Raw genomic sequence first — 19,768 nt, 5'->3', positions numbered from 1 at the left:
TGAGATGGAGCAGGTACCTGACAGCTCCTGGTGCCACCAGCGTGGATAAATAGCACTCCTGTGCCCCTGTCAAGATGAACGGGCAGTAATGAGAGAGACTGTGTGAGCGACCAGAAATTGGAGAAGGCGGGAGATAGAGTATTCTGTGTGAGGAATAGTAAATAGTATTAAATTGAGCCAACATTTAGTTAGCCAGGCTGCTGTCAGAAAGTAGCTTGTAGTCTAGTAGGAGAAATATGGTGCATGTATCTTTTTGAATTCGTGTTTTCATTTTTTCTGGTTATATACCCAGAAGTGCAATTTCTGGATCAAATGGTAATTAAATTGTCAATTTTTGAGGAACTTCCATATTGTTTTCCATAGTGGCTGCACCATTCCCATTAAGAGTGTACAAGGGTTCCCTTTTTTCCACTTCCTCTCCAACATTTGTTATTTGTTTTTTGGGTTTTTTTTTTTTTTTTTTGGCTGCACCCCACAGCTTGTGGGATCTTAGTTCCCCGACCAGGGATCAAACCTGTGCCCCCTGCAATGGAAGCGTGGAGTCCTAACCACTGGACCCCGCCCCCCAGGGAATTCCCCAGCATTTGTTATTTGTAGGCTTTTTGATGACAGCCATTCTGACAGATGTGAGGTGATATCTCATTCTTGTTTTGATTTGCATTTCTCTAATAATTAGCAGTGTTAAGCATCTTCTCATGTACCTGTTAGCCATCTGTATGTCTTCTTTGGAAAAATGTCTATTTAGATCTTCTGCGCATTTTTTGATTGGGTTTTTTGTTTACCAGCACCACTTGTCGAAGAGACTGTCCTTTCTCGATTGTATATTCTTGCCTTCTTTATTGTAGATTAATTGACCATAGGTGTGTGGGTTTTATTTCTGGGCTCACTGTTCTGTTGCATTGATCTATGTGTCTGTTCTTGTGCCAGTACCATGCTGTTTTGATTACTGTAGCTTTGTAGTATAGTGTGACGCCTGGGAGGGCAGTACCTCCAGTTTTGTTCTTTTTTCTCAAGATTGCTTTGGCACTTTGGGGTCTTTCATGAGTCCATGTGAATTTCAGGAGTATTTGTTTCAATTCTGTGAAAAATGTTGTGGGATTGCATTACATCTGTATATTGCTTTGGGTTATATTCTGTATATATTCCTTTTAAGGGAAGGAAGGGTAGAAAAAGAGGTCCAGTGTAATTGTAGAATATTTGAGGGAGCTAAATGCCACAAGACCCTGTGGGTCTCCATTGCCTGTAGCATGATACATGAGGCCTTTGAGCAGTCTCCTCTAACCACCTGCTAGTCTGCCTCAGTCTTTGCATGAATAGTGTATAGACTACCCTTCACAACCTCCACCCTGTTTGGAAGGTTCCAATTGTCCTTCAAGATCCAATTCAGTGTTCTTTGGAAAACTGCTCTATGATTTTCCTGAGTTTTACCTTCATCTGGGAAGCCATAAGACTTTTAAGAAAAGACTTTATTATAGGACTTACCCATTTCATTGTAATTTTTTATTGACATGTCTGTTTCCTGCTAGTCTAGAAGCTCATTGAAGGAAGTAATTATTTCTTTTCTGTGTCCTCTAGTGCCTCCTACAATCCCTGGCACAGAGTGAAAATACAAGTCATAATCAACTAATGGAAGTTCTTGGTGTTATGACATATAGACTTTGTTCTCTAGAATGGCAGGGAACTATTGAGTTTACTTTGTCTAAAAAGTCCTATATCTTTTTTTTTTTTTTTTTTTTTTTTTGCGGTATGCGGGCCTCTCACCGTTGTGGCCTCTCCCGTTGCGGAGCACAGGCTCCGGACGCACAGGCCCAGCGGCCATGGTTCACGGGCCCAGCCGCTCCGTGGCATGTGGGATCTTCCCAGACCGAGGCGCGAACCCGTGTCCCCTGCATCGGCAGGTGGACTCTCAACCACTGCGCCACCAGGGAAGCCCAAGTCCTATATCTTAATGAACCATATTCTCAATGTCAAGAAAAATATTGCAGTCATAATCCTGTCTTCCAAACACTTCAACTATTTTTATTTTTTCATAAAATTTAAATTTTTAATTTTCTAAATTTTAACTATGCAAATTTATTACTGTAAGCCTAATATACTCATAATTTACTGAGTTTTTTTCAGTTTTAAATTATTCCATGTAGCTTCTCAGTCTCCATGGTAGTCATTTATCTTGTAAATTATCACATTATCCCACCCTCCTTCGTGGTTTAATAGGTGTGAAATGTTGCTTCATGCTATTAATTATTAGAAGAATTGAACATTTTTCCATGAGATTATTTTGTCTTTGTATATTCTGGTGAACTATGTGTTTATACTCCCTGATCATTTGTTCACAGGAACTTTATGTGTTTTTAATATTAATCCTTTATTTGTTATTTGTTGCTAATTTTCTTTTAAAAAAATTTCATATGTGAAAGTAGATACATTTTTCAAACTACATAGTGTGTGTGTATATATATATATAAATATAAAGAAAACTTATAAAGTTTAATTTTACATTAAAATTATATAAATGTAAAGAATAATTATAAAATTATAATTACATGTAACTGTCATCCAAATCAAGAAATCTGGGGTACTTACTAGTACCCCAGAAGTATGCTTCCCTCATCATAACCTCCTCCCTACACTAGAGGTAACTGTTTTCCTGTTTTGTGTAATAATAATTCTCTTGTCTTCCTAATTTACCCATATATGCAACCTGTAAGTAATGTAGTGCAGTTTTGCTTGGTTTTGAACTCTATAAACGGGATGGTAGTTTGTGTATTCTACTTTGTCTTTCTCATTTAGTTCAACATTACGTTTGTGAGATTCTTCCATATTGTAAATACAGGTTTTTAAAATTTTTAAATAATTTTATAATTGTTAATAAAAATTTATTTTGTTGCCATAGAATATTCCATTGTATGATTGTGCCACAGTTTATCCATCCTGCTTTTGATGACATTTAGGTTGGTTTCAGTCTTGAGCTATTAATGTTGCTGTGAATGTTCTTGTTCATATTCCCTGCTGCACATGTTCGTAAGTTTGTATATAACTAAGAGTAGAACTGTTGGGTCTAAGGATATGTATAGGTTTTACTTTTCGATCTAATGCCAAATTGTCTTCAAAAGTGGTTGCACTCCTACCAGTGTTTGTTTATTTATTTTATTTAATTTTTATTTTTTGGCTGCGTTGGGTCTTCATTGCTGCATGGGCTTTCTAGTTGAAGTGAGCAGCGGCTCCTCTTCATTGAGGTGCACGGGCTTCTCATTGCGGTGGCTTCTCTTGTTGCGGAGCACGGGCTCTAGGCACACGGGCTCAGTATTTGCGGCATGTGGGACCTAGAACACGCAGGCTTCAGTAGTTGCAGCGCGTGGGCTCAGTAGTTGTGGCGCACGGGCTCTAGGGTGCACAGGCTTCAGTAGTTGTGGCACGTGGGCTCAGTAATTGCGGCTCGTGGGCTCTAGAGTGCAGGCTCAGTAGTTGTGGCACACGGGCTTAGTTGCTCCGCAACATGTGGGATCTTCCCAGATCAGGGATCGAACCCGTGTCCCCTGCATTGACAGGTGGATTCTTAACAACTGCGCCACCACGGAAGTCCCTTACCAGTGTTATTAGACTTTCCATTGCTCCACATCCTTTCTAATATTTGATATTGTGTATTTAATTTTTGTCTATCAGGTAGGTGTATGTATTTTCTTATGGTTTTAATTCCCTGGATTATTAATGAAGTTGAGCACCTTGTATTTATGGACTGTTTCCTCTTTTTAAAAGTGTCTCTTCAAATTTTCTGTCTTTTCCATGGAGTTGTCTATCTTTTTCTTATTTTGTAGGAGTTATTTTTTCATTCCACATAGTGGTTATTTATTTGTTAGTTATATATATTGCAAATATCTTCTACTCTGTGTCTTTTAAAAGTGGATTTAATATAATTTTAGTCAACAATTTTTAAACACTTTTATTGTAAAATATTTTTTAACTTTTTATTTTATATTGGAATATAGTTGATTAACAATGTCGTGATGGTTTCAGGTGTATGCCAGAGTGATTCAGTTATACATATACGTGTATCTGTTCTTTTACAAATTCTTTTCCCATTTAGGTTGTTACATAATACTGAGCAGAGTTACCTGTGTTATACACTAGGTCCTTGTTGGTTATCCATTTTAAATATAGCAGTGTGTACATGTCAATCCCAAACTCCCTAGCTATCCCTTCCCCCCACCCTGTTGTGAAATATTATATATTTCATAGAGAAAAGTGCAGAAAACATCTATATAAGCTGTGCAGGAATGGGTTAACATAGTAGGCCTGGGAACTTGGGTTTTGAAACCTTTCCTAAGCTGATAAGGTTCTTTTGCCCACCTGTGGCACTAACACTTGCTTTCATTCTGAGAATCTGAAATTTTGGTGTTAAAGCGTTCCTATGTGACCAGCCCTGGATAAAAACCCTAGACAATGCATCTCTGGTGTGTTTCCTAGGGCAAAAACATTGTGCACGTGTAGCTGCAGTTTTCTTGAGAGAGAATGTGCTCTCTGGGAGGTAGAGAGCATATAGAAGCCAGCACATGGATTCCTACAGACTGATGTGTCTTTTCCTCTTGTTGCTCTGTTGGTGTGTCCTTACTGTCTGTTACGGTAATAAAACTTAGCTGTGAGTTAGGACGGTATGCCTGCGGTCGTTCATCACTGAACATGAGGGAGTGGTCTTTGGGGACCGTGGAAACAGCAGTTTAATGACATGTATCAAAGCAAACACCTCTGTACCTATGTCCCAGGTAAGAAATAGAACATTGCTAACACCCTCAGAAGCCTCCTGTCTATTAACACATATATGTGGAATCTGAATAAATTGGTATAGACGATCTTATTTACAAAGTAGAAATAGAGACACAGATGTAAACAAACGTATGGATACCAAGGGGAAAGGGAGGGTGGAATGAATTGGGAGATTGGGATTGACATATATACACTATTGATACTATGTATAAAATAGATAACTAATGAGAACCTACTGTATAGCACAGGGAACTCTACTCAGTGCTCTGTGGTGACCTAAATGGGAAGGAAATCCAAAAAAGAGGGGATAAATGTATATGTATAGCTGATTCACTTTGCTGTACAGTAGAAACTAATACAACATTGTAAAGCAACTATACTTCAATAAAACTAAAAAAAAAAAAACAGGAAGCCTCCTGTCTGCCCCTGTCTTATCCTCTACCCCAAAGATAACTATTATCCTGACTTTTGTGCTAATCAATACATTGCTTTTCTTTATATTCAGGTGTCTCAAGTCTTAGTGCTGTTTTAGCTAGTTGGCACATGAAAGATTCTCAATTAAAATGCAGTTCAGTTCTTCTAATCTTTTTCTTTTTTGTTAGTGCTGTTTGTATCTTGTTTGAGAAATCTCTTGGAGGTTATAAAATTATTCTTCTGTATTATTTTCCAGAAACTTTATTGTTTTGCCCTTTACATTTAGATCTGCAGTTCACTTGAAAATGATTGATGTGTATGGAGTGAAGTAGGATTTAAATTTCATTTCTTCCCACGTAGATATCCGATGTTCTAGCACGATTTACTGAAAAGACTCCTTCCATAGTGTTCTGCTATGCTACTTTTGTCATAAATTAAGTGTCTTTATATTGCCTTGCTTGTGGGTTCTTTATTCTCTTCCACTGGTGTTTGCCTATCCTAGCATCAATATCTCACTGTTTTTAAAGTAGTTTTTTAATAAGTCTTTATATGTCTGCCAGAGCAAGTCTTCTCATCCTATAGGTATTCAAGAGTATCTTGGCTATTTTTGGAATTTTGCATCTCCATATAAATTTTACACTCAGCTATTAAGTTCCTCCGGGGGAAAAAATAGAATTTTGATTAGAATTGCATGAAGTTATAGATGAATTTGGAGAGAATTGGCATCTTGACAGTATTGTTGTCTTCCAGTCATGATTATGGTACAAATATTTGTTTGATTACTCCTTAATTTCTCTTAATAATTATTTATAATTTTCTGAATAGAATCATAGACATAGTTTGGTAGATTTGTTTTTTTGATATTTAAATTTTTATGCCATTGTGAATGGTAAGTTTTCTGAAATTTCATTGTCTAATGGTTTATTGGTGGTACATAAAAATAGAATTAACTTTTATATATTGACCTCATATCAGCAGTCTACCTAAACTCACTGCATTAGTTTTCTGCTGTAACAGATTACTACAGATTCAGTGGCTTAAATCAACACAGATTTATTATCTTACGGTGCTGTAGTTCTGAAGTTGAATGAGTCTCATTGGGCTAAAAATCAAGGTGTTGGCAAGGCTGTGTTCCTTTCTGGAAGCTCTAGGGAAGAATCTGCTTCCTTGCCCTTTACAGCTTCTTGAGGCTTTCCTCCTCCATTAATCTGAAGATTCTTTTAGTTGTTCTATATACACGGTTGTATCATTTGTGAACGTTAAGGTTCTTGCTTCTTTCCAGTTTATTTACTGTTCTTGCTTTATTGCTCTGGCTTAAATTTCCAGTGCACATCATATGGAAATGGTGAGAGTGGGCATCCTTGTACTGTTCCTGATCTAAAAGGAAAAGCTTTCTAAATATCACCTTTTTGGAGGTTTGTTTATTTTTAAATTATATATCCCCTCTGTAGGGTTAAGGAAGTTCCCTTTTACTCCTTGCTTGATAAGAGTTTTCATAATGAATGGATTTCATTGTGAATGGATAATTGATTTTATTGTATGCTTATTCTGCAGCTCTTGGGAAAAGTCATACGATTTTTCTTCTTTAATAATTTGGTAAACTATATTAATTGATTTTTTTAATGTTGCCAATCATACATTCCTGAGACAATACAACTTGGTCATAGTATATTTTATACATGACTAGATTTGGTTTGCTAACATATTGTTTGGGATTTTTTGCAGCTACATTTATGCATAAGAATTAGCCCGTAATTTTTCACGTTGAACTGCCCTTGCAGAATTCTGTACCAAAATTATGATAGCCTCATAGAGTGAGTTGTGAGGTTCAGTCTTTCTGTACTTTGGAATCGTTCATAAAACTGGAATTTTAAATAAATTTTTCATTTAAAAATTGGAATATTGTCATAAATGCTCGGAAGAATTCACCAGCTCTCAGGTGTTGATGCTGTCTTTAAGGGTAGATTTTTAGCCAGAGATATTTCTTTAAAATGGCTATAGGCTATTAGGCTTTCTGTTTCTTTTTGAGTGAGTTTTGATAAGTAAGTTTGTGAAGAAATTTGTCCCTTTCATCTAAATTTTAAATTTTATTGGCCCAAAGTTGTTCATAACAACCTATTACTATATTTTAATATCTATATTATATGTGGTTGAGTTTCTTCTTTTAGTCCCGATATTGGTTTATTTATGCCTTTTCTCTTCTTTTTGATGTCTTTTAAATTAATGAATTAATTAATTTTTGGCTGCGTTGCGTCTTCATTGCTCCGTGTGGGCTTTCTCTAGTTGTGGCGAGTGGGGCCTACTCTTCTTTGCAGTGTGTGGGCTTCTCATTGTGGTGGCTTCTGTTGTTGCGGAGCACGGGCTCTAGGCATGCGGGCTTCAGTAGTTGTGGCATATGGGCTCAGTAGTTGTGGCTCGCCGGGCTCTAGAGCACAGGTTCAGTAGTTGTGGCACATGAGCTTAGTTGCTCTGCGGCATGTGGGATCTACCCGGACCAGGGATCGAACCTATGTCCCCTTCGGCAGGCAGATTCTTAACCACTGCGCCACCAGGGAAGCCCCTTCGATAAGTCTTTTCATAGAACAAACTTGGTTTAGTGGTTCTCTCTATTTTATGTTTATTATTTTAGTTCTTATCTTTATAATTTTCTTCTTTGTATTCTCATTGGGCTTATTTTGTTTTTTCATTTTCACAAATGAAAGAGATACGAGATAGATGCCTACTGCTCATTAATTTTCATTTGTCCTTTCTAACAATTAAGGCTGTACGTTTCCCTGTAATTACTTCTTTAGTTGCATATCACAAGTTTTTTTATATGTAGACTTTCATTATTATCCAGTTCAAAAATATATTCTAATGCCCACTCTGTTATCTTATTTGATCCATGGTTTTTTTTAGTAAGTATATTTCTTTATTTCCAAACATGAGGATTTTCTGGATCCACCTCTCTCCTTCTTTCTCTCTCTCTCTTTTTTTTTTTCTTTGAAAAATTAAAACCCTGTGGAAAAGTAGCAGGGTTAGTCCAGTAATAATATGTCTTCTCAAATGTGCATTTTGCATTCTAAAAATAGTTCACATTATCAACCTTAAAAATAAAATAGCCAGTTATTTTACTAGCAAAATGAGCTTATTCAGTAATGGCAGAGGAATTGCCATTTAGGACATGAAAACTATAGCAAACCACGGGTAGGTCTGGAGAACAAAGGAGAGCAACCTTACTTTATATAGAAAAAGGAGAAGTTGCGAAGGGCTGCTCCAAACCACAGTCCGTTGGAGGAATGTGAACGTTCAGAGTGTCTGAGTTGTTGGAGTTCTCACTGACTGAACTGTTGCTCAACAAGGAGAGAATTGGGTAATAAAGTAAGCTTCCCGCCCAGGAACGTGAAGTAAGTTGTGAAGGAAGGTACATGTGTGGAGAGCTCCCCCTTTAAGACTTCACAACTCCATTTTAAATGAGGTTTCCCTTTATTAATTTTTACAATATGTTAGGTCAGAAAGAAAACATTAGTATTTTCCAAAAGTAGAAAGATTATGAACAGTCCTTATCATTGTACAACAAAACTAGAAATTTAAAATGAAATTTTTAAAAAAAGGAAAAGCCCCTTCCATCTGGAAGATTAAAAATCTTCTATTAAAGAACTATTGGATACAAGGGACATACAAACTGAAATAAAGGATTCCTGAAAATTAACGAAATGAAAACACAACAAATCAGATTTTATAAGACATATAAAGCAGTGGTGAAGGGGGGAAATTTATAGCTTTAAAGGCATTATAAATGAAGGACGGAAAATAAATGAACTAAATTCCAAACTTGGAAAGTTAGAAAAAGAGCAAAAAGTAAACCAAACAAAAGCACAAGAGGCTAAAAAATAATAAAGATAGAAACAGAAATTAATGAGATAGAGAACGGAAGAACATGTGATTAATCAAAATCTTGTATCTTGAAAAATTTAACAAGCCAGCAAACTAATAGCTAACTTAAGAAAATAGGAGGAAATCGCAAATGCAAAATAACAAATGACAAGTGGGGGAAAACCCACTAATATAGAAGAAATTTTTTAAAATATGAGATTAACTTGCATACCTCTAAACATATTTGAATATTTATATGAAATGGATAATTATTTAGGGAAATACAATTTAACAAAATGGATCCCTGTAAAGATTACAAGTTAAATACCTCAATTTCCATAGAATAAACAAAGTTTTGAAAGAACCATCCCAATGAAAACAAAAAAACACTAGGTCCAAATGGTTTCATAGGGAAATTCTACCAAACTTCAAGAGTCTAGATAATCACAATGCTAATAAATTGTTTCAGATGAAGGAAGGAAAACTTTGAAATTCTTTTTTTTTTAATTAGATACTTCATATTATAGTCACTGATTTAGTCATCTATCTCTAGTTGTTGTCAAGGGGCTGAAAGGAAGTAAAATTTCCAAAACACTTTTCAGTCTTCTAGATGCTCTTTGAGTTTACTTTTTCTGAAGCAGCTTTATTGAACTACAATAAACTGCACATATTTAAGTTATGATTTGATCAGTTTTGATATATAGGAGATACCATCACCACAATCAGATCAATGAATATTCATCTCTCCCAAAAGTTTCTTCATGCCCCTGTGTAACGCCTCACTCTTGCTCCCTTTCCCCAGTCCAGAATCTGTAAATAGCCCCTACAGTTCTTTAAAACGAACAAATAACAAATAACCCAATGAAAAAGGAGGCAAAGGATTTGAATAGACGTTTCTCCAAAGAAGATACACAAATGACCAACAAACAGTTGAAAAGATGCTTAGCATCACTAATCGTCAGAGAAATGCAAATCAAAAACACAATGAGATATCGCGTCACACTCAGGATAGCTACTATCAAAAAACCCCAGAAACGACTTCTGTGGTGGTGCAGTGGTTAATAATCCACCTGGCAATGCAGGGGACTAGGGTTCGAGCCCTGGTCTGGGAAGATCCCACATGCTGCGGAGCAGCTAAGCCCGTGCGACACAACTACTGAGCCTGCGCTCTAGAGCCCGCAAGCCACAACTACTGAAGCCTGCGAGCCTAGAGTCCTTGCACTGCAACAAGAGAAGCCACTGCAAAGAGCAGCCCCCACTCACCGCAACTAGAGAAAGCCCACACGCAGCAACGAAGACCCAAAGCAGCCATAAATAAATATATATATATATATTTAAAAAAACAAACCAGAAAATAACAACTGTTGGTAAGGATGTAGAGAAATGAGGATTATGGAGAAATTGGAACTCGTGCACACTGTTGGTGGGAATGTAAAATGGTGCAGCTGCTGTGGAAAATAGTATGGCAATTCCTCAAAAAATTAAAAATAGAATTACTGTATGATCCAGGAATTCCAGTTCTGGGTGCATACCCAAAAGAATTGAAATCAGGGTTTCAAAGAGATGTTTGTACACCTGTGTTTATTTCAGCATTATTCACAATAGCCAAAGGGTGGGAGCAACTCAAATGCCCATCGACAGATGAATGGATAAACAAAATGTGGTATGTACATACAACTGAATATTATTCAGGCTTTAAGGAAGGAAATTCTGACACATGCTTCAACACGAATAAACCTTGAAGACATTATGCTAAGTGAAATAAGCCAGTCACAAAGAAACCATACTGTATGATTCTACTCAAGTAGTCAAATTCATAGAAACAGAAAGTAGAATGGTGATTGTCAGAGGCTGGGGGAAAGGGGAAATGGGAAGTTGTTGTTTAATGGGCACACAGTTTCAGTTGTGCAAAGCAGAAAAGTTCTGGAGATTGGTTGCACAGCAATGTGGATATACTTTACATCACTGAACTGTACACTTAAAAACGATTAAGATGGTAAATTTTTAATGTTAGGTATGTTTTAGCACAATTAAAAATAAAAAAGGACAAAGGAGCCAGCTTGAAGGAATTCTATTCCCACTGCCCATATATGAAACAATTTGAGCATCAGCATAAATAATGACAGTATGGATTACAACCCACTGAATAAATTAAGAATCTTTACTGATAGAAAACAAGTAGGGAAGAAGGGGAAGTTCTTTATAGTGGAATGCCAATTACTAAATGATGATGCCAGCTACTAAAGAATGACTGGGGTTAGAAAGACCATCATTATATAATCATATTATTTCTTCAGGTATGAATCTCCAGTGGGTATGAAAACAGTTTTTTTCTAGTTAACTTTTTTATTATTGATTTCTAGCTAATTTACGTTTGGTTGGAAACATGCCATTATGATGTCAGTCCTTTGAAGTTTGTTGAGACATGCCTTATGACCCAGTACATGGTCAGCTTTTGTAAATGTCTGTTCTTGAAAAGAATGTGTACATTTTGCTGTTGTCAAATTTGTGTTATTCAAATCTCTGGGTTGTTACTGATTGTTTAGTTACTTGTTCTATCGATTACCGAGAGAGCTAATTTTATACTATAATTACAATCTTTTTTCTGTTTCTTCTTGTCATTCTATCAGTTTTACTTCATGTATATTTTTTCCATCTTCTTTTAACCTTGCTATACACTTAGTGTTTTAGATGTGTCTCTAATAAACAGCAAATACAGTAGTTAGATATCATTTTTAAAATTCGATTGTAATCTTTTAATCAAGGCAATTAGTCTGTTTATATTTATTATAATTCATAAATTTTTGGATTAAAATCTACTACCTTATTTTTTTCTTTGTATTATATTTTTCCTTTCTTCCCCTTTTATGTAGCTTTCTTACAGGTGAAGTGTTTTTTAAAAAAATCATTTCCCCTTGTAGATTTTAAGTTACATGCTCTGTTTTTGTTCTTTAGTAGTTACTCTAGAAAGTACAACATGCATATTTATCCTCTCCAAGTCTAAAGCTTATCAACACCTTACACTCCCAGGCAATACAAAGGCCTTGGAACACATTCACTCTCTTTACCTCCCTCCTCACTTATGGGTCATTATTGTTGGGTATTTTAACTATTTTTTTTTAACCCCAGAGGACATCATTGTTGTTGTTTTGCACAGGCAAGGTTTCCATAAATTTAACCTAATATTTACCACTTTCTTTGTCCTTCAGTCCAGCTATCATCTGAGAACTTCCACCCAGGCTCACTTTTCTACTACCTCAAAGTACATCCTTTAGAATTTCATCTAATGAGAGTCCGCTGGTGACAAACTATTGGTTTTTGATGATCTGAAAATGTCTTTATTTTGCCTTGATTTTTTTTAATAACAACTCTTTTGAGATATAACTCACACACCATAAAATTCACCCATTTTAGATGTATAATTCAGAGGCTTTTAGTATATTCATAAGCTTGTGCAGCAGTTGTCACACTCAATTTTAGAACAGCTTTGTCAGCCTGAAGAGAAACCCCACACCCCTAGCCATTAACCCCCAATCTAACCAGCAACCACCCCCGCCCCCCGCACCGCCGGCCGGCAGTCACTAATTACTCTACAGGTTTGCTCATTCTGGACATGTCATATAAATGGGATCATACTATATGTGGTTCCTTATGACTGGCTTTTTTTTTTTTTTTTTTTTTTTTTGCGATACGCGGGCCTCTCGCTGCTCTGGCCTCTCCCGTTGCGGAGCACAGGCTCCAGACACGCAGGCTCAGCGGCCATGGCTCACGGGCCCAGCCGCTCCACAGCATGCAGGATCTTCCCAAACCGGGGCACGAACCCATGTCCCCTGCATCGCCTGCATCGTCAAGCGGACTCTCAACTACTGCGCCACCAGGAAAGCCCTGGCTTTTTTCTCTTACCATAATATTTCAAGGTTCATCATTATTGTAGCACTTATCAGTATGCTTTGGTCATTCCTTTGTATGATCAAATAATATTCCATATGGATATACACATTTCCTTTATCCATTCATTCATCAGTTGATGGACTTTGGGTTGTTTCTAGTTTTTGGCTATTATGAATAATGCCTCTGTGAACATTCAGATACAAGTATTTGTTGGAATACCTGTTTTCAGTTTTTTGTTTTTTGTTTTTGTGGTACGCGGGCCTCTCACTGTTGTGGCCTCTCCAATTGCAGAGCATAAGCTGCGGACACGCAGGCTCAGCGGCCATGACTCATGGGCCCAGCCGCTCCGCGGCATGTGGGATCTTCCCAGACCGGGGCACGAACCCATGTCCTCTGCATCGGCAGGCGGAGTCTCAACCACTGCGCCACCAGGGAAGCCCTGTTTTCAGTTTTTTTGTGTATATATCTAGGAGTAGAATTGCTGGATCATATGGTAACTCTGTGTTTAACTTTTTGAGGAACTGCCAGACTGATTTCCAAAGCAGCTGCACCATTTTACATTCCCAGCAGCAATGGATAAGGGTTCCAAGTTCTCCACATCCTCACCAACACTTTATCTGTTGCTTTTATTATAGCCAGTTTTAAAAATAAAAGGTTTATTGGGATATAATTTATATACCATAAAATTCACCCTTATGCAATTCAGTCTCAATTGTTGAAGGATATTTTTGCTGGGGGAAAAGTTCTAGGTTACTCGCAGCAGACTGAAGATATTCCACTGTCGTCGTTGTCTTTTTTTTTTTTAATTGAAGTATAGGTCATTTACAATGTTGTGTTATATTCCACTGTCTTATGATTTCCAATTTTGCTGAAGAGAAATCAGTTATCTGTCCAAATATTGCACAATGAGGGGAAATCCCTGGAAGTCCAGTGGTTAGAACTCGATGTTTACTTTCTTTTTTTTTTTTTGGCTGTGCTTCATGGCATGTGGAGTCTTAGTTCTTCAACCAGGGGTAGAACCCGCACCCCCCTGCATTGGAAGCATGGAGTTTTAACCACTGGACCACCAGGGACGTCCCAGGACTTAGTGCTTTCAGTGCCAGGGCCCAGGTTCAATCTCTGGTTGAGGAACTAAGATCCAACAAGCTGCTTGTTACAACCAAAAAGAACCCCAAATTTTGCACAATGATGTATTTTGGTGTGGATTTATTTTTCTCTGTCCTGTTCAGAATTTGTTTGCTTTCTTTCTTTTTTTAAAAAATTAATTAATTAATTTATTTTTGGCTGTGTTGGGTCTTCGTTGCTGCGTGCGGGCTTTCTCTAGTTGCAGCGAGTGAAGTTGTGGTGCATGGGCTTAGTTGCTCCGTGACATGTGGGATCTTCCCGGACCAGGGCTCAAACCTATGTCCCTTGCATTGGCAGGTGGATTCTTAACCACTGCACCACCAGGGAAATCACTGTTTGCTTTCTTGAATCTGAGGATTTGTGTCTTTCATTTTGGAAATATCCCAGCTATTATCTTTTAAAATATTCTGCCCCAGTTTCTCCTCTTTTTCTGGAACTAGATTTCTAGCTAGATTTATGTTAGACTTTCTTACTCTATCTCCCATGTCTTTTAACTCCTCATATTTTCCATCTCTTTCTTTAGTTTTCCATGTATGCATCTATTAAGTCAGAAACTGTGGGAATCTTAAAATTTACCCTACTTTTAAGCTAACAAGTCAGCCTCTAACAGTTATTTATATGCGCGCGTGCACACACACAGACATGCACATAAATGTTTACACATGTGCTGACGAGACACAAGACCCCTGGGTCAGAGATACAGATGGTTTATTGCAGCAATACCTTGCATCCATTCCCTACACCCTAATTCCCACAGGGTGGTGTGATAAGGGCTAGATGATACCTTATATACAGTTGAGTGCATCACAGGAAAGAAACCCCAAAATTCAGAAACTCTGAACACTCGAGGGTTTCCGGCACATCTGCACAAACTCCCTTCCAGAGAGAGCACTTTTTACCTTAGAATGTAGGCAAATCTCCCCTGGATGAGAGGGGAAGGAGCCTTGAGGATTATTATCTTGAATGTAGAGAAGTGTCTCCAGGGAGAGAAAAGAAAGGGCTTTATCTTTACTACTGTGAGATGTCTCTGGGGGAAGTGTGACTCCAAATGTCACCAGAGGAATACAGCAGCCAAGACCATCTGCTACTTCACATGTCCTTTGCTCAGAAGGCTTGGACCATGTAAGAATGTGAGAAATCCATGGAGCCAGATCCTGGATACTTTCTTCTGGTTTTCCCCCCACTTTACTAATGATCTCTTTAGCTGTGTGTAGTCTACTGGTAAATCTATCTGTTGAATTCTGAATCTTGGTTATTGTATCTTTCATTCCTAAAAGTTCTGGCAAGGTCAACTTTATAGTTTTCTGTTTACTGTAGATATTTTCAAGCTTGTCTTTTATTTTTGTAAACATAAGTTTAATTGCTTTATACTGCTATGTCTGATACTGTTTGACTATTTCTGTTACAACTAGTTCTCATTCCTGGTGCCTTGTTTACTTGTGTGGTTGACAATTTTTGTCTGTATTTGCTATGTATTGTCTTGTTGTGGGAACTATTTAAGGCCTAAGATAAAGGCATAGTCCTCCAGAGACATTTTTGCATTTGCATTTGGAAGACGCCTTGGAGTTAGGATCACTTTAATCTAAATTCATGACTTGGATTTTTTTAAAAATATGTGGGTGATAAAAATTGGGTTCAGAAGATTCTCAGGTTTGTGGTTTCAGAGTCTCTCCCACTCAGTCCCTCAGCAATTGATAACTTTACTTATAGATACCTGGGGATAGAAGTGAGGTTTAATTTTGGTTTACCTTTGCCCAGGTGGTATAGCCCTTTGGGGTGCTGGTTTTATAGGGGAACATTTCCCACCATGGTTGTGCCCTAACTTTGATTCTGTCCATCTTTTTCCTCCAAGGCTAGCAAAACTGATGTTCAGATTCTCAGGATCAGACAGCTGTCCTCAGGACAAAAACAACTGTCAATGCTCTCCTTACCTCTCTGGGTTCCCACTTTTGGCCTGATCATTTTAACTTCTTGTCAGAGATTTACTGTATTTAATAATTTATTTTATTTATTTATTTTTTTGTTTTCTATTTTTAATTCTTATTTTATTTGTTTGTTTGTTTGTTTGTTTGTTTTGCGGTACGCGGGCCTCTCACTGTTGTGGCCTTTCCCGTTGCGGAGCACAGGCTCCGGACACACAGGCTCAGCGGCCATGGCTCACGGGCCTAGCGGCTCTGCGGCATGTGGGATCTTCCCGGACCGGGGCACAAACCCGTGTCCCCTGTATCGGCAGGCAGACTCTCAACCACTGCGCCACCAGGGAAGCCCTAATTCTTATTTTGTATTGGAGTATAGTAGATTAACGATGTTGTGTTAGTTTCAGGTGTACAGCAAAGTGATTCAGTTCTATATAAACATGTATCTATTCTTTTTCAAATTCTTTTCCCATTTAGGTTATTACAGAGTATTGAGCAGAGTTCCCTGTGCTGTAGTGTAGGCCCTTGTTGGTTATCTATCTGTCTATCTATTTATTTATTTATGACTGCATTGGATCTTCGTTGCTGCACGTGGGCTTTCTCTGGTTGTGGCGAGCGGGGGCTACTCTTTGTTGCGGTGCATGGGCTTCTCATTGTGGTGGCTTCGCTTGTTGTGGAGCACAGGCTCTAGGCGCGTGGGCTTCAGTAGTTGTGGCACGTGGGCTCAATAGTTGTGGCTCGTGGGCTCTAGAGTGCAGGCTCAGTAGTTGTGGCACACGGACTTAGTTGCTCCGTGGCATGTGGGATCTTCCCAGACCAGGGATCAAACCCATGTCACCTGCATTGGCAGGCGGATTCTTAACCACTGTACCACCAGGGAAGTCCCTGGTTATCTATTTTAAATATAGCTGTGTGTACACAGCTCAAACTCCCAATCTATTCCTCACCCTGTATTTAATAGTTTCTTATTTTATCCAGCAATAATCTAGAATAATTGTCAATAAGCCTTTTCAGTAAAGGATCAGATAGTAAATATTTTAGGCTTTGCAGACCATTCTCTGTCGTGACTTCCCAACTATGGTGCTAAAGTAGCCTTAGGCAGTATGTGAACAAACAGGCCTGTGAATCATAGTTTTGCCAACTCCTGATGTAGAATATATTGCATACTGATTATGCCAATAACATTTGTTAAATATTGATTACCCTATTTTGTTATGTTTCTCTCATTAAACACTATTTTGGAGACTAGGGTTTTCTCTGTCTCTGTCTCTGTCTCTCTCTCTTTCTACGTTGGGTCTTCGTTGCTGAGCACGGGCTTTTTCTGGTTGCGGCGAGCGGGTGCTACTCTTCATTGCGGTGCGCAGGCTTTTCATTGCAGTGGCTTCTCTTGTTGTGGAGCACGGGCTCTAGTTGCACGGGCTTCAGTAGTTGTGGCACGTAGGCTCAGTAGTTGTGGCTCGCAGGCTTTAGAGCACAGTCTCAGTAGTTGTGGTGCACGGGCTTAGTTGCTCTGCGGCATGTGGGATCTTCCTGGACCAGGGGTCGAACCCGTGTCCAAAGCAGGGGGCTGGGTTTGATCCCTGGTCCGGAAACTAGATCCCACATGCATGCTGCAACTAAGAGTTTGCATGCCACAACTAAGGAACCTGCATGCTGCAACTAAGGAGCCCGTGAGCCACAACTAAGGAGCCTGCCTGCTGCAACTGAGACCCAGTGCAACCAAATAAATAAATAAATGTTTAAAAAAAAAAAAAAAGCTGAGTACCATGCCATTTAAATTAGTTACATTTAATATGATTATAATATTTCTAATGCTAGTTCCCACCCATTGTTATTTAGTATTCTTGTTTCATGCTTTTGTCAAATGAATTTTAGAAGTGTTTTTGTTGAGTTTTGTGAAATGTTCTTGTGGTGTTTTAATTGGAATTTTGTTGAACTCACAAATTAATTTATGAAAAACTGTTACCTTTGTGATACTTAAAGCTTTCATTTAAGAACATGAAATATTTCTCTATCCAAATCTTTATTTATCCTAGTAATATTTGGTCATTTTCTTTATATCATGAAGATGTATGTCTTTTGTTAGGTTAATTGGTAGTTTAATGTTTTTCGTTGCTATTGTTGATTGAATGCTTTTTTTTTTTTTTGCGGTACCCGGGCCTCTCACTGCTGTGGCCTCTCCCGTTGAGGAGCACAGGCTCCAGACGCGCAGGCCCAGCGGCCGTGGCTCATGGGCCCAGCCGCTCCGCGGCATGTGGGATCTTCCCGGACCGGGGCACAAACCCGTGTCCCCTGCATCAGCAGGCAGACTCCCAACCACTGCGCCACCAGGGAAGCCCAGTTTGAATGCTTTTTAAAAATTATATTTTCTAGCTCGTTATTACTACTACATGAGAATGCATTTGACTTTTGTGGGTTTATATTTATCTTTTATTTACCCACTTTACTGAAGTTTTAATTATCTATTGTTACGACTGATTTTCTTTGAATTGTGTTGGTATATAATCGAATTGTCTACATGTATGATATCCTCATCTCTTCTTTTCTAGTATTTCCCTTTTTGAATATCTTTGCATTGGTAAGAATGTCTACCATGAGAGTGAAAATAAGAGAACAGTCTCATTTTAGCCCCTATTTTTAATGGATTCATCCCTGTTGTAAAATATAAGATATTGTATTGGGTCTTGATTTTAAGTACTTCTAATTTTATGTTTTAATATATCTGTTAGAAATGTTTTGAGTTTAACAGGTGCCATTTCAAATATGCATTGATAATACATACTGTGTGATTCCGTATATCCATATAAGTTCAGGAATAGGCAAAACTAACCTATGGTGAATAAGTCAGTTAATGGTTATATCTGGGGTGTATTAACTGGGAAAAGGCACAAGAAAGCATACTGATATGCTAAAAATGTTCTATATCTCTATTTGAATGTTGTTCATGCAGTTATATACATAAGTAAAACTATATTGAGACATATACTTAAGATCAGAGAAGTAGTTAGAAGTAATTCTGTTTGTTACTGTAAATGTGATATGTTTCTTGCTTAGCCACTTGTAGGGTTTTAAAAAGAATGTTGCCCTTTAGTTTAATTTCAGGAGACTATGTCTTAGTCTTATCTGGTTCAATAAAGGTCCTCTCAATTTCTGGCCTGAATTATTTTTATTTGTTCAAGATACTGTTGAGATAGGACTCCTTTAATCATTTATTATTTGTGAATGGTTTCTTTTACTACTTCAAGAAGTCTCATTCGCTGGATATATTTTTTATATTCCAGCCCTAGATTGTTGTCATTCTCTCATACCTTTTTTTCATTGATTTATTTATTCTTACTATGTATGGATATGGTTTTCTAGTTTACTTGTTTCAGTCAATAATTTTTTTTGCACTGTTCAATCAGCTTTTTACTTATTTATATTGTTTTACAATGCCATGATAACTTCCTTCATGTACATGAGAGAAATTTTTAATCATTTTCCAAATTATACTTGTGATTTTTGTGGTGAGTCTAATTCAGAAGTCTTATCCGTTTCTGGGCTCTCATTGTTCATCCCCTTTAGTATTGTGAAACTTTGCACTAGTCTCTATTTATTTTCCATTTATTTTCTTCTTTTAATTTTGTATCACTGATCTTTGCTGTTGATGAACAATTTTTTTGCGTGTCAAACAATTTTATTGATATTTTTTGCTTCTCAGTACTCACTAACTCCTTAAAAGCATTACTGCTGAAGGCTGTTGAGAAGGAAAATTGTGTACTTGCTACCATGCTTCAGAATATGACTGACTAGAGGATGCTACCCTG

General features: G+C 37.7%; 1 protein-coding gene across 9 annotated transcripts in view; it reads left to right on the top strand.

Moving 5' to 3' along the window:
• Nucleotides 1–19,768, top strand: part of BLM (BLM RecQ like helicase) — a 99,858-nt gene that overhangs the window by 1,110 nt on the left and 78,980 nt on the right. The window lies entirely within an intron of this gene.

This window comes from Pseudorca crassidens, chromosome 1, assembly GCF_039906515.1.
Source record: "Pseudorca crassidens isolate mPseCra1 chromosome 1, mPseCra1.hap1, whole genome shotgun sequence".
In the NCBI taxonomy this organism is placed as follows: domain Eukaryota; kingdom Metazoa; phylum Chordata; class Mammalia; order Artiodactyla; family Delphinidae; genus Pseudorca; species Pseudorca crassidens.
This window is presented reverse-complemented; position numbering and strand designations above follow the sequence as displayed.